Source organism: Pristiophorus japonicus, chromosome 1 (genome assembly GCF_044704955.1).
Source record: "Pristiophorus japonicus isolate sPriJap1 chromosome 1, sPriJap1.hap1, whole genome shotgun sequence".
Lineage (NCBI taxonomy): Eukaryota > Metazoa > Chordata > Chondrichthyes > Pristiophoridae > Pristiophorus > Pristiophorus japonicus.
In genome coordinates, this window is record NC_091977.1 from 440983756 (window position 1) to 440996747 (window position 12992).

At 42.7% G+C, this 12992-nt stretch overlaps 1 pseudogene; it reads left to right on the top strand.

Moving 5' to 3' along the window:
* The first annotated feature begins 12316 nt into the window (after positions 1–12316).
* Positions 12317–12548, top strand: LOC139279060 (U2 spliceosomal RNA; annotated as a pseudogene).
* The last annotated feature ends 444 nt before the right edge of the window (positions 12549–12992 follow it).

The window sequence follows — 12992 nt, forward strand, 5'->3', positions numbered from 1 at the left end:
ATGTGGTGTATTTGGACTTTCAAAAGGCTTTTGACAAGATCCCACACAAGAGATTAGTGTGCAAAATTAAGGCACATGGGATTGGGGGTAATGTATTGATGTGGATAGAGAACTGGTTGGCAGACAGGAAGCAGAGAGTGGGAATAAACGGGTCCTTTTCAGAATGGCAGGCAGTGACTAGTGGGGTATCGCAAGGTTCAATGCTGGGACCTCAGCTATTTACAATATATATTAATGATTTAGCTGAAGGAATTGAATGTAATATCTCTAAGTTTGCAGATGACACTAAACTGGGTGGCAGTGTGAGCGGTGAGGAGGATGCATAGAGACTGCAGGGTGACTTGGACAGGTTAGGTAAGTGGGCAAATGCATGGCAGATGCAGTATAATGTGGCTAAGTATGAGGTTATCCACTTTGGTGGCAAAAACAGGAAGGCAGATTATTATCTGAATGGTGACAGATTAGTAAAAAGGGAGGTGCAATGAGACCTGGATGTCATGGTACATCAGTCATTGAAAGTAGGCATGCAGGTACAGCAGGCAGTTAAGAAAGCAAATGGCATTGTTGGCCTTCATAGCGAGAGGATTTGAGTATAGGAACAGGGAGGTCTTGCTGCAGTTGTACAGGGCCTTGGTGAGACCACACCTTGAGTATTGTGTGCAGTTTTGGTCTCCTAACTTGAGGAAGGACATTCTTGCTATTGAGGGGGTGCAGCGAAGGATAACCAGACTGATTCCCGGGATGGCAGGACTGACATATGAAGAAAGACTGGATCGACTAGGCTTATATTCACGAGAATTTAGAAGAATGAGAGGGGATCTCATAGAAGCATATACAATTCTGATGGGATTGGACAGGTCAGATGCAGGAAGAATGTTCCCAATGTTGGGGAAGTCCAGAACCAGGGGTCACAGTCTAAGGATAATGGGTAAGCCATATAGGACCAAGATGAGGAGAAACTTTTTCACCCAGAGAATTGTGAACCTATGGAATTCTCTACCAAAAAAAGTTGTTGAGGCCAGTTTGTTAGATATATTCAAAAGGGAGTTAGATATGGCCCTTACGGCTAAAGGAATCAGAGGTATGGAGCGAAGGCAGGAGTGGGGTACTAAAGTTGCATGATCAGCCATGATCATATTGAATGGTGGTGCAGACTCAAAGGGCCGAATGGCCTGCTCCTGCACCTATTTTCTATGTTTCTATGCTTGTAATGGCTCTTTGAAAAGTGCTTAGTCCCAAATCTCTCCACCTTTTGTCTGTAACCCTGTAAATTCCTCGCCCTCAAGTACCAGTCCCAACTTCCTTTTAAAATTATTTTGGAATCAGCTTCCACCACCTTTTCAGGTAGAGCATTTCAGATCTCGACAACTCTTTGAGTGAAAAATGTCTCCACATCTCCCCTCTCGATCTTTTGCCAGTGATTTTAAATCAATGACCACTGGTTATTGACCCACTTGCCAGAGGGAATAGTTTTTCTCTATCTACACTATCAAAACTTCTCCATCTTAAAAACATCTATTAGGTCACCTCTTAAGCTTCTCTGTTTCAAGGAAACAGTTCTAACTTTTCCAATCTCTTCTCATAGCTGAAGTCCCTCATTCCTGATAACATCCTGGTAAACCTCCTCTGGTACATAAGAACATAAGAAATAGGAGCAGGAGTAGGCCAGATGTCCCCTCGAGCTTCTCTGCCAGTTAATACGATCATGGCTGATCCGATCATGGATTCAGGTCCACTTCCTTGCCTGCTCCCCATAACCCCCTTATTCCCTTATCTTTTAAGAAACTGTCTATTTCTGTCTTAAATTTATTCAATGTCCCAGCTTCCACAGCTCTCTGAGGCAGCAAATTCCACATATCTGAGAGAAAAAATGTCTTCTCATATCTGTTTTAAATGGGCGGCCCCTTATTCTAAGATTATACCCTCTAGTTCTAGTCTCCCCTATCAGTGGAAACATCCTCTCTGCTTCCACCTTGTCAAGCCCCCTCATAATCTTATACGTTTTGATAAGATCACCTCTCATTCTTTTGAATTCCAATGAATAGAGGCCCAACCTACTCTACCTTTCCTCATAAGTCAACTCCCTCATCTCCGCAATCAACCGAGTAAATCTTCTCTGAACTGCCTCCAAAGCAAGTATATCCTTTCATAAATTTGGAAACCAAAACTGCACGCAGTATTCCAAGTGTGGCCTCACCAATATCCTGTATAACTGTAGCAAGACTTCCCTGCTTTTATACTCCATCCCCTTTGCAATAAAGGCCAAGATTCCATTGGCCTTCCTGTTCACTTGCTGTACCTGCATACTAACCTTTTGTGTTTCATGCACAAGTACCCCCAGGTCCCGCTGTACTGCAGCACTTCGCAATTTTTCTCCATTTAAATAATAACTTGCTCTTTGATTTCTTTCTGCCAAAGTGCATGACCTCACATTTTCCAACATTATACTCCCATCTGCCAAATTTTTGCCCACTCACTGAGCCTGTAAGTCCTTTTGCAGATTTTTTGTGTCCTCCTCACACATTGCTTTTCCTCCCATCTTTGTATCGTCAACAAACTTGGCTACGTTACACTCGGTCCCTTCTTCCAAGTCGTTAATATAGATTGTAAATAGTTGGGGTCCCAGCACTGATCCCTGTGGCACCCCACTGTTTACTGATTGCCAACCCGAGAATGAACCATTTATCCCGAATCTCTGTTTTCTGTTAGTTAGCCAATTCTCTATCCTTGTTAATATATTACCCCAACTCTGGGAACTTTTATCTTGTGCAGTAACCTTTTATGTGGCACCTTGTCAAATGCCTTCTGGAAGTCCAAACACACCACATCCACTGGTTCCCCTTTATCCACCCTGTTCGTTATATCCTCAAAGAACTCCAGCAAATTTGTCAAACATGACTTCCTCTTCATAAATCCATGCTGACTCTGCCTGACCGAATTTTGCTTTTCCAAATGTCCTGCTACTGCTTCTTTAATAATGCACTCCAACATTTTCCCAACCACAGATGTTAGGCTAACTGGTCTATAGTTTCCTGCTTTTTGTCTGGCCTTCTCAGGCCTTTATATCTTTCCTGAACGGTCGTGTCCAGATTTGTCCACACTACTCGAGCTGAGACCTAACTAGTGGTTTATAAAGTTCTAGCATGATCTCTTTGCTTTTATAGTGAACTCATCTATATATACACCCAACAACAACAACTTGTATTTATATAGCACCTTAAAACGTCCCAAGACACTTCACAGGAGCATTATAAAACAATTTTTGACAACGAGCCACATAAGATATTAGGGTAGATGACCAAATGCTTGATCAAGGAGGTAGGTTTTAATTGGGTCTTAAAGGAGGTAGAGAAGCAAAGAGGTTTAGGGAGGGAATTCCTGAGCTTAGGGCCTTGGCAGCTGAAGGTACGGCCACCAATGGTTGAGTGATTAAAATCAGAGATTCTCAAGAGGCAAGAATTAGAAGAGCGCAGAAGTCTCGGAGGGTTGTGGGCTGACGATGATTACAGAGATAGGGAGGGCGAGGCCATGGAGGGATTTGAAACCAAGGCTGAGAATTTTAAGATCGAGGCGTTGCTCAAAAAAGTGCCATTTATAGTAGACTGTCTTTCCATTTTAGTCCTCCCAAAGTCAATCAGTTCACACTTCTCCACGTTGAACTCCACCTGCCAATTTCACCATCCTGTTTATGTAATCCTGAAGTCTATAACTATCCTCATCACTATCTACTACTTTGCTAAGTTTTGTATCACAAGCTCTATAATGCTGCTCCCTACACCAGAGTCTAGGTTTTTAAAAATTGAAAATAGTAATGGATCCAAAACTAAACTTTGGGGAACACCACTGCAAACCACCTCCCAGTCTGAAAACATCTATTCACCACCACCCTTTGTTTCCTGTCACTGAGTCAGGGGGTATGGTAGCATAGTAGTCATGTTACTGGACTAGTAATCCACAGACATGAGTTCAAATCCCAGCCTGGCAGTTGATTAATTCCATTAATTAAATAAATCTGGAATAAAAAGCTTCTGTCAGTAATGGTGACTATGAAGTTATTGGATTGTTGTAAAAACCAAACTGGTTCATTAATGTCCTTTCAGGAAAAAAAAAAAAACCTACTGCCCTTGCCCTTACCCAGTCTGGCCTATATATGACTCCAGACCTACAGCAATGTGGTTGACTCTTAACTGGCCTCTCAGTTGCACCAAACTGCTACAACATTGTCAACACTATGGGAGTACCTTTACCACAAAGACTGCAGAGGTTCAAGAAGGTAGCTCACCACCAATTTTCTCAAAGGCAATTAGGGATGGGCAATACATGCTGGCCTTGCCAGCAATGCCCACATCTCGTGAATGAATAAAAAAGCCAATTTTGTATCCATACTGCCACTTTTCCCTTAATTCCATGGGCTATAAGCTTCCTGTGTGGCACTCTTGTTGAATGCCTTCCAAAAGTCCATATATACAACATCTACTGCACTACCTTAATCAACCGTCTCTGTTACCTCATCAAAGAATTCAATCAAGTTATTCAGACAAAATTTGCCTCTAACAAATCCATGCTGGCTCTCCTTGATAACCCATGCCTTTCCAAATGAAAGTTTTAATTTGTCCCTGATGATGGTTTCCAATAACTTCCCCACCAATGATGTTAGGCTGACTGGACACTAGTTTCCTGGGTTATCCCTCTCCCCTTTCTTGAACAATGGTATAAAATTAGCAACCGTCCATTCCTCCGGCACTACTCTGCATCAGTGGAGATTGAAAGATTGTGACCAATGCCTGCTACTTTTACCCTTGCTTCTTTCAGCAACCTAGGATGCATTCCATCTGGACCAAGTGACTTACCAACTTTCAGTAATGCTAAGTTTTTTGTGGTCATAGAATCATAGAAATTTACGGCACAGAAGGAGGCCATTGTGTCTGCCAGATAATCATAATCCAAACTATAGAATATGTACCACTGCTTCAGGTATAAGATTACATTTATCCATTTTAGTTATCTTTATTTTTTATTTTAGTTCTGTAAAACTGGTTTAACATCCATTAAATGAAAACATAAAATGGGAAGGGAAGAGCTAATGTTTTGTTGGGGTCTGCAGTGTCTAACATCTTGTAATTGTAGGTTTGCACTTTTTGGTAAGGTTTTGATTTCCAGATCTTTTGAAGGTTCATTAAATAGGCTGGAATATTCTATGAGGACTCTTAAGTAACTTCTAAATTTAGATGTTTTTAATTGAAGTTTCAAAGCTCAATATACTATATTATTTTACGTAGTTTATAAAGTTCCATCTCTATGCATGTTATTTTGATGGTTAATTATAATATTAAACTGAGACTTTAATATTTTTTAAATAAACTGAACCGATCAAAAACATGCTTATATCACAAATTACCTCCCAATGAAGAATATTGCATATTCTATTTAGCTTAACTTATCATTATAAAATCAAAAAAATCAACAATTTCAAAATGGTTACAGATTCATTTTTGTGTGATGCCATCAGATTCCCTTGGTCAGCCACATATACATTACCTTGGATAAAAATAGTTTCTAAATCTTTTTGTACCACCTCATATATTTTAATATTCAAACTAAGATTTCCTTATTTTGCAGAATATTTTAGAATCATAGAATGGTTACAGCACAGAAGGAAGCCATTCGATCTGTCGAGCCCGTGCTGGCTCTCTGCAAGAGCTCTGCAGCTAGTCTCACTCCCCACTCTTTCTCCGTAACCCTGCAATTTTTTTCTTTCAGGTAGTTATCTAATTCCCTTTTGAAAGCCACAATTGAATCTGCCCCCATCACCCTTTCAGGCAGTGAATTCCAGATCCTACCACTCGCTGCGTAAAAAAGTTTTTTCTCATGTCGCCTTTAGATCTTCTGCCATTCACCTTAAATCTGTATCCTCAGGTTTTCGACCTGTCCACCAATGGGAACAGTTTCTCTCTATCTACTCTGTCCAGACCCCTCATGGTTTTGAACACCTCTATCAAATCTCCTCTCAACCTTCTCTGCTCGAAGGAGAACAACACGTAACTGAAGTCCCTCATCCTTGAAACCATTCTTGTAAATCTTTTCTGCACCCTCTAAAGACTTCACATCCTTCCTAAAGTGCGGTGCCCAGAATTGGACACAATACTCTAGTTGTGGCTGAACCAATGTTTTATAAAAGTTCATCCTAACTTCCTTGCTTTTATACTCTCTGCCTCTATTTATAAAGCCAAGAACCCTGTATGCTTTTTTAACCGCTTTTTCAATCTGCCCTGCCACCTTCAAACGATGCATGCACATATATCCCCAGGTCTCTCTATTCATGCACCCCCTTTAGAATTGTATCCTTTAGATTATATTGCCTCTCCTTGTTCTTCCTACCAAAATGTATCACTGCACTTTTCTGCGTTAAACTTCATCTGCCACATGTCCACCCATTCCACCAGCCTGTCTATGTCCTCTTGAAGTCTATCCCTATCACCCTCACTGTTCACTATGCCTCCAAGATTTGTGTTATCTGCAAATTTTGAAATAGTGCCCTGTACACCTAAGTCCAAATCATTAATATATATCAAGAAAAGTAGTGGAACTGATCCCTGGGGAACACCACTCCAGTTCGAAAAGACTTGACTATTCCAACCTACTCCTGGCTGTCCTCCCACATTCTACCCTACGTGAACTGAAAGTGATCCAAAACTCGGCTGCCCGTGTCCTATCTCGCACCAAGTCCCGCTTACCCATCACCCCTGTGCTTGCTGACCTACATTGGCATCTGGTTAAGCAACGCCTCGGTTTCAAAATTCACATCCTTATTTTCAAATCCCTCCATGGCCTCACCCCTCCCTAACTCTCTAATCTCTTCCAGTCCCACAACCCCCTAAGATGTCTGCGCTTCTCTAATTCTGCCCTCTTGAGCATCCCTGATTATAATCGCTCAATCATTGGTGGCTGTGCCTTCTGTTGCCTCAGCTCTTCGACATGGCAAGCAAGCCCCAGGTGGGCAGAGGAAACACTTCAAGGACACCCTCAAAGCCTCCTTGACAAAGTGCAATTTGTCTACCGACTCCCGGGAATCCCTGGCCCAAGAGCATTCGGGAGGGTGCTGAGCTCCTTGAGTCCCATCGCCGAGAACAAGCAGAAACCAAGCGTAGACAGCAGAAGGAGTGTGCATCAACCCAGGCTCCCCGACCACCTTTTCCTTCAACCCCTATCTGCCCCATCTGTGACAGAGACTGTAGGTCCCACATTGGACTTCTCAGTCACCTGGGAACTCACTTTTAGAGTGCAAGCAAGTCATCCTCGACTTCGAGGGACTGCCTATGATGATGTTGCCTAAGTCCCAAGCTCTGGAACTCCCTGCCTAAACCTCTCCGCCTCTCAACCTCTCTTTCCTCCTTCAAGACGTTCCTTAAGACATACTTCCTTGCGTTCATTTCTACTTATGCGGCTCGGTGTCAAAAGTTTTTTAATCTCATAATACTCCTATGAAGTGCCTTGGGACATTTCACTATGTTAAAGGCGCTATATAAATACAAGTTGTTGTTTTAAAACAACAGTTCAGCATTACTCTCTGTTTCGTATCACTTAGCCAATTTTGTATCCATGCTGCCACTGTCCCTTTTATTTCATGAGCTTCAACTTTGCTGGCAAGCCTATTATGTGGCACTTTATCAAATGCCTTTTGGAATTTTGTGGAATGTTTTACATTATATTAATAGGTTATGTCCGCAGGAATATGCAGATGATTCAGATTTCCAACACTGTTCTGAAAGAACTTCCCAGGTCTCTGTGTGGTTGGGGTGGGGGGACAAAATGTGATTTTTATTGTATTTGGAAAAGAGAGGTTTTCTGCTGTCAGGCTAATTACATGTTGCATTTTGAGATTTTCAACCATTTTGTCATGGAAGGGATCTATATGAATGTTGCTTGAAAGTTGAATCTTGCTCAAAGCACTTATACAGTATTCACAGGCCAACCACATGCTGGCGCAGCTGGGACAAAGAGAGCAATGAGCTCCCCAAAAGTAAATGCGCTGGGTTATAAGTAATGAATTGGGTAACACTGTGTAACATTGAGAGTTTTGACTTTTTTTTCCCACAGAAAAGATTTGGGAAAATGAGCTATAATTAAGGGGTAGTGTTTTAAAAGCAAAGCATATTCACACATTTAAAAATGCACTGAGATAAAAGGTGATTAAAATGCTAATGAGCTAGTCTTTGAAACCATTACCCCCAAAGACTGTAAACAGTAAGCAATCTGTTAGCCTATGTTGGTAATCAGTAAGCACCTATTGTGTTGGGAGGTTCAAGAATTTGAGAGCTCAGCAGCAGTTGGATAGGTCTGACCCTTGAGTTGTGAAAACGCAGATACAAAAAACAGATGCGGCCTGTCAAGGTTTTTAAAACTGCAAAGACAAGCATTTGCCAGACTCAGGAGATTAGAATTCAAGAGAACAGTTATTTTGTTTAAGTTGAGCAAGATAACTTACTGATGTGGGTAAGCATGCACCGTCATTATTTTGTATTATAATGCAGATAAGTTGTGATGATTGAACTAAGTGACTCTGATGATAACAGTTCTGTTATGTGTTCAGAATCTGACCCTGTCCTACGAAGTGCTTTCTCTGTATTAGCTTTCAAAAAGATTGTTCAGGTGCACATGGAGCACATGTGAAAGATAGATAGGGATACTATTGGACATCACCATCATATAGTTAGATATATTCAGTACAGGTACATCCCTAAATGTCAGACTCACAGATTGCTTATGACTGTGCCTGGAGAATATCGAAGACCCTAAGCTTGCAGCAATGTAATTCGCTTTCATGTTTCAGACATTGTCAATAGACACAAGAAAATGTTGGGAGCTATTTAATTCATATATACACAGCAGGTCAGTTACTTGATGGAGCTACACCAGGGGAAAGGATGGGTAGAAAGTAAAGTAGTCAGCACAGTACCAGGAAAGGGTCATGGTACCCTATGTCCAGTTACTGGATGGGCAAAGTAAACTCCTGATTATGAAGGATATGCAGGCACTTGGGTTCGTGTCACATGTCACTTTCACAAGAGAATAACTAGCAACGATGCAAAATTTGTAACAGGACATAAAGGTTGCCGAACAACTCTCTTCCCTCCCTCATCGTCTCCCCGTGGCCAGATGTAGAGAGCTCCCTTAAAGGATGCTGCGCTTGTGACTGGTCATCTGCAAGCAGAAAACAACAGACGTGTGGTTAGCAGCAGGGAAGGGGGGAGGAAGACATGAGGAAGGTGACATTGCACATGTTCATTTGAAGGCCTGCCGCCACTTCATTATACGTCTCAATGCAGTCTTCATTTACATACCTTCACTACCCGAAAGGGGCTCAGCATCGCCCCCGGCAACTGTCTGAGCTGGTACACCAATGAGGGCTGACATCCATTCCTCGACATCATTCAGTGGCAATAATTGGGGCGGCCCTCCGCCTGTGCGCAGCTGCTCCCTCCTGTTGTGGGAATGCTTCGACTGCAAAGAGAAAAATAGGAAAGGTTCAGAAAGGGTTTCTCTCCTGTTCTGGAACATAGGCCTACCACAGGTGATACTGTGTGAATGTTAAGAACATAAGAACAGAAGAAATAGGAGCAGGAGTAGGCCATAAGGCCCCTCGAGCCTGCTCCGCCATTCAATAAGATCATGGTTGATCTGATCATCGACTCAGCTCCACTTCCCTATCCGCTCCCCATAACCCCTTATCCCCTTATCGTTTAAGTAACTGTCTATTTCTGTCTTAAATTTATTTAATGTCCCAGCTTCCACAGCTCTCTGAGGCAGTGAATTCCACAGATTTACAACCCTCAGAGAAGAAATTTCTCCTCATCTCAGTTTTAAATGGGCGTCCCCTTATCGTAAGATCATGCCCTCTAGTTCTTGTCTCCCTTGTAAATGTAGATTCTTTTCTCTCAATCTGGTTCAGTAAAATTACTGAGTCGAATACCTCTTGTGCTTTGAACAAAGCAGTCTTTATTTTACCAGCCGGCAAGACCTATCAGACAGAAGATATACCCTCTAGATAGAGCGTACACACTCCCTACGGATAGGTGAAGTTACATCGTAAAGCGACAACAGTTATACATTCTCGGCAAAAGATAACAAGATAGGGCTAGAGTGACATCCTAGTTCAACCTATCTCTTTTGGTCCCTCTTTCCCTTTGTCCACTCATAAGCCGACCTAAGTATGGTCTGATTTTAAACAAAGACCTTCTGTCAATGTTTCAGGTTAATAACATGATTTAATAAGACCTTGAGGTTTTTCTGCAAGCTGTCGGTTTTGTTTCAATATGTGTTAGTGTTGTAACATTTCGCAGTCTCGAGTCCGAGATGTCATGGCTATTCCTCCATGAATTCTTTGTTAGCTTATACTGTCCCTATACAATTCCCACGTTCTCAACTTCAATGTCTCTATACATTTTAAACATTCACATTCCCCCCTTTTATCATTCCATGATAACACTTAGGATCATTCTAGGAGTAAAATGTATAGGGAATGTGAACACACCTAATATCCAGAAAAGTTCCCATTTTGCGCATAAACATAAGACATGTAGCTCTCGTCTCTGTCTCCCCTCCCATGCGCCGAAACTGTCATATATCAACATTATTATACAGACTGTGGCATACAGACAGTTTCATCTTATGGCTCAGGATTCAGATAAATAGTCCAATTATTTTGCTGATTAAAAGAGTTCAGTTTTCCCGTCTCTCTTCTCAGGTCACCGTCGGTGTAGCTGGCTGTCTATCACTACGGGTAAAAGTTCAAACTGGTCCACGTTCCAATTAGGATGCCAACGGCCTTGTTCAGCTATGGAGAAGAGGAAGTCTGGAACAGAAACAGGAGTTAGAATAACCAGTAAAATAGGTTTGTTAGAGGGTGGTGAGCTTGCAGTGGTGCAGGTGAACCTAGGCACTTTTCCCCTCAACCTTGGCTGCAGTGGGGGTAGTGAGTAACACCTGAAAAGGCCCCTCCCATTGTGGCTCTAATCCCTTCCGAATCCATACTTCCCTGGTGCCACGAGGGACAATTCGGGTAAAACTGGGAGGTCGAGGTGAGCATCTTGAACCTGGTTGTGAACTAGTCGCAGAGCCTGAGTCAGAGAAAGAACATAGGTGGTCATCAGTCGAGCTGAGATCTCATATCTAGGAACAATTTCCCTCATTAACACCTTAACAACAGTTTGAGCCTTATTGTCCAGGTTAGGGTAGGCTTCAATCCATCTGCTAAACACATCTACTATTACTAACACATATTTGTAACACTGAACTTTTTGCAACTCAATGTAGTCCAACTGAAATGTCTCAAAGGGACCTTTGGGTAGGGGCGTTTTACCCCAATCACAGGGGCCTCCCTTCCCTGGATTATGTTGCTGGCCAACCAGGCAACGACTACTGATGTTCTGGGTGAGTGCCTGGAGTCTAGGGTGCCACCAAGTAGCCAAAAGTGTGTCACTCATGGTCCTTGCTCCACAATGAGTAGCAAAATGCATACATTCAATAACCCACAGAGCCAACTTGTCAGACATGCAAGTCTGTTCCGCGGGAGTGGTCCAGAGTTTAGAAACATTGTCATAAGTACATGCATAATATTTCCACAACAGTTTATCTTTTTCAGGAGCGTCCTCCTGTGCTTTTATAACATCTTGGATGGTTGGCATTGGTTTTTCCGAGGCTAACTTATTCTTCGCAGGATTTTTAGTCTGACTCATAATTTTGGGCACTACCATCTGTTGGTCACGAGAGGCCTGTTTGGCCTCTTGGTCAGGACAACGATTCCCTATATCAACCAGAGAATTTCCGGTAGTGTGGGCGGTACATTTGACAATGGCAATGCGTTTGGGGAACATGAGGGCTTGCAACAAATCAGATACTAGCTGTTTATGAGATATCTCATTCCCCTGTGAGGTTAGGAATCCCCTATTTTTCCATAATTGTCCGAAATCATGGGCCACCCCAAAGGCATACCTAGAGTCGGTATAGATATTGACTTTGAGATCTTTGGCCAAGATACAGGCTCGGGTGAGGGCGAATAGTTCAGCTTGTTGAGCAGAATAGGCGGTTTCAAAAGCGGCAGATTCCAAGACCTGATTCTCCTGGTTTACTATGGCGTATCCTGAGATTTGTGTATCTTCTGGATTAATAGAAGTACTTCCGTCAACATACATAAACAATCATGACTGGGTTCTTCCTCATCTTGGGGTGGCTCAGTAAGAATACAGTCTGGATCTTCCATTGGTACATCAACTAAATCTTCCCTGACTGATGTGGCCTCTTAAATTAAAGATAAGTAATCGCTTCTCGGCCTTTTGGCTAAGATCATGCGTAACTGACCTGACCAGCCACCATGACCTCCGGGTGGTTCTCCCTTGATCAGGAAGGTATATGCTTGCTTTTTTGGAAACAGGAGGTGGGTGGGGTGGCTTGACCCATCCACCTCCACGGAGGTGTGTGGGGGACCTGACCCATCCACCTCCATGGCACGAACCTGGTATTGCAGTACTTCCAGGAACGGTGCAGTGGCTCTAGGCCTTTTGGCTAAGAGCATTGGCGCAGAGTGATCCTTGGCGTGTGCAAGGTGACCTCTGGCGTTTGTGATTTGACAAAGAATTGGAACGATTGGCTACGAATTTCAAAAAAAAAAAGATAAGCAATCATGACTGGGTTCTTCCTCATCTTGGGGTGGCTCAGTAAGAAAACAGGCCGGATTAATTGCAGTACAGTGCCGAAAGGTCAGTTTAGGATTGCCTGTGATTTCAGTGGGTTCTGTCGGATAGAGGGCCAGTCCACATTGCCCTGCACTGGGATCTCAATCGGATTAATGGGAGTGTAACCCACTTGGGAGGGGTCCTCTGCCCACACATGAGGATCCACATAGTCAGGTATGTCCGAGCCAGTATGATGCTGTAGAGTCGTTAAGACCTTCTCGGGGTCCTCATGAAATTGGACTGTTCGGCCATTTTACGATT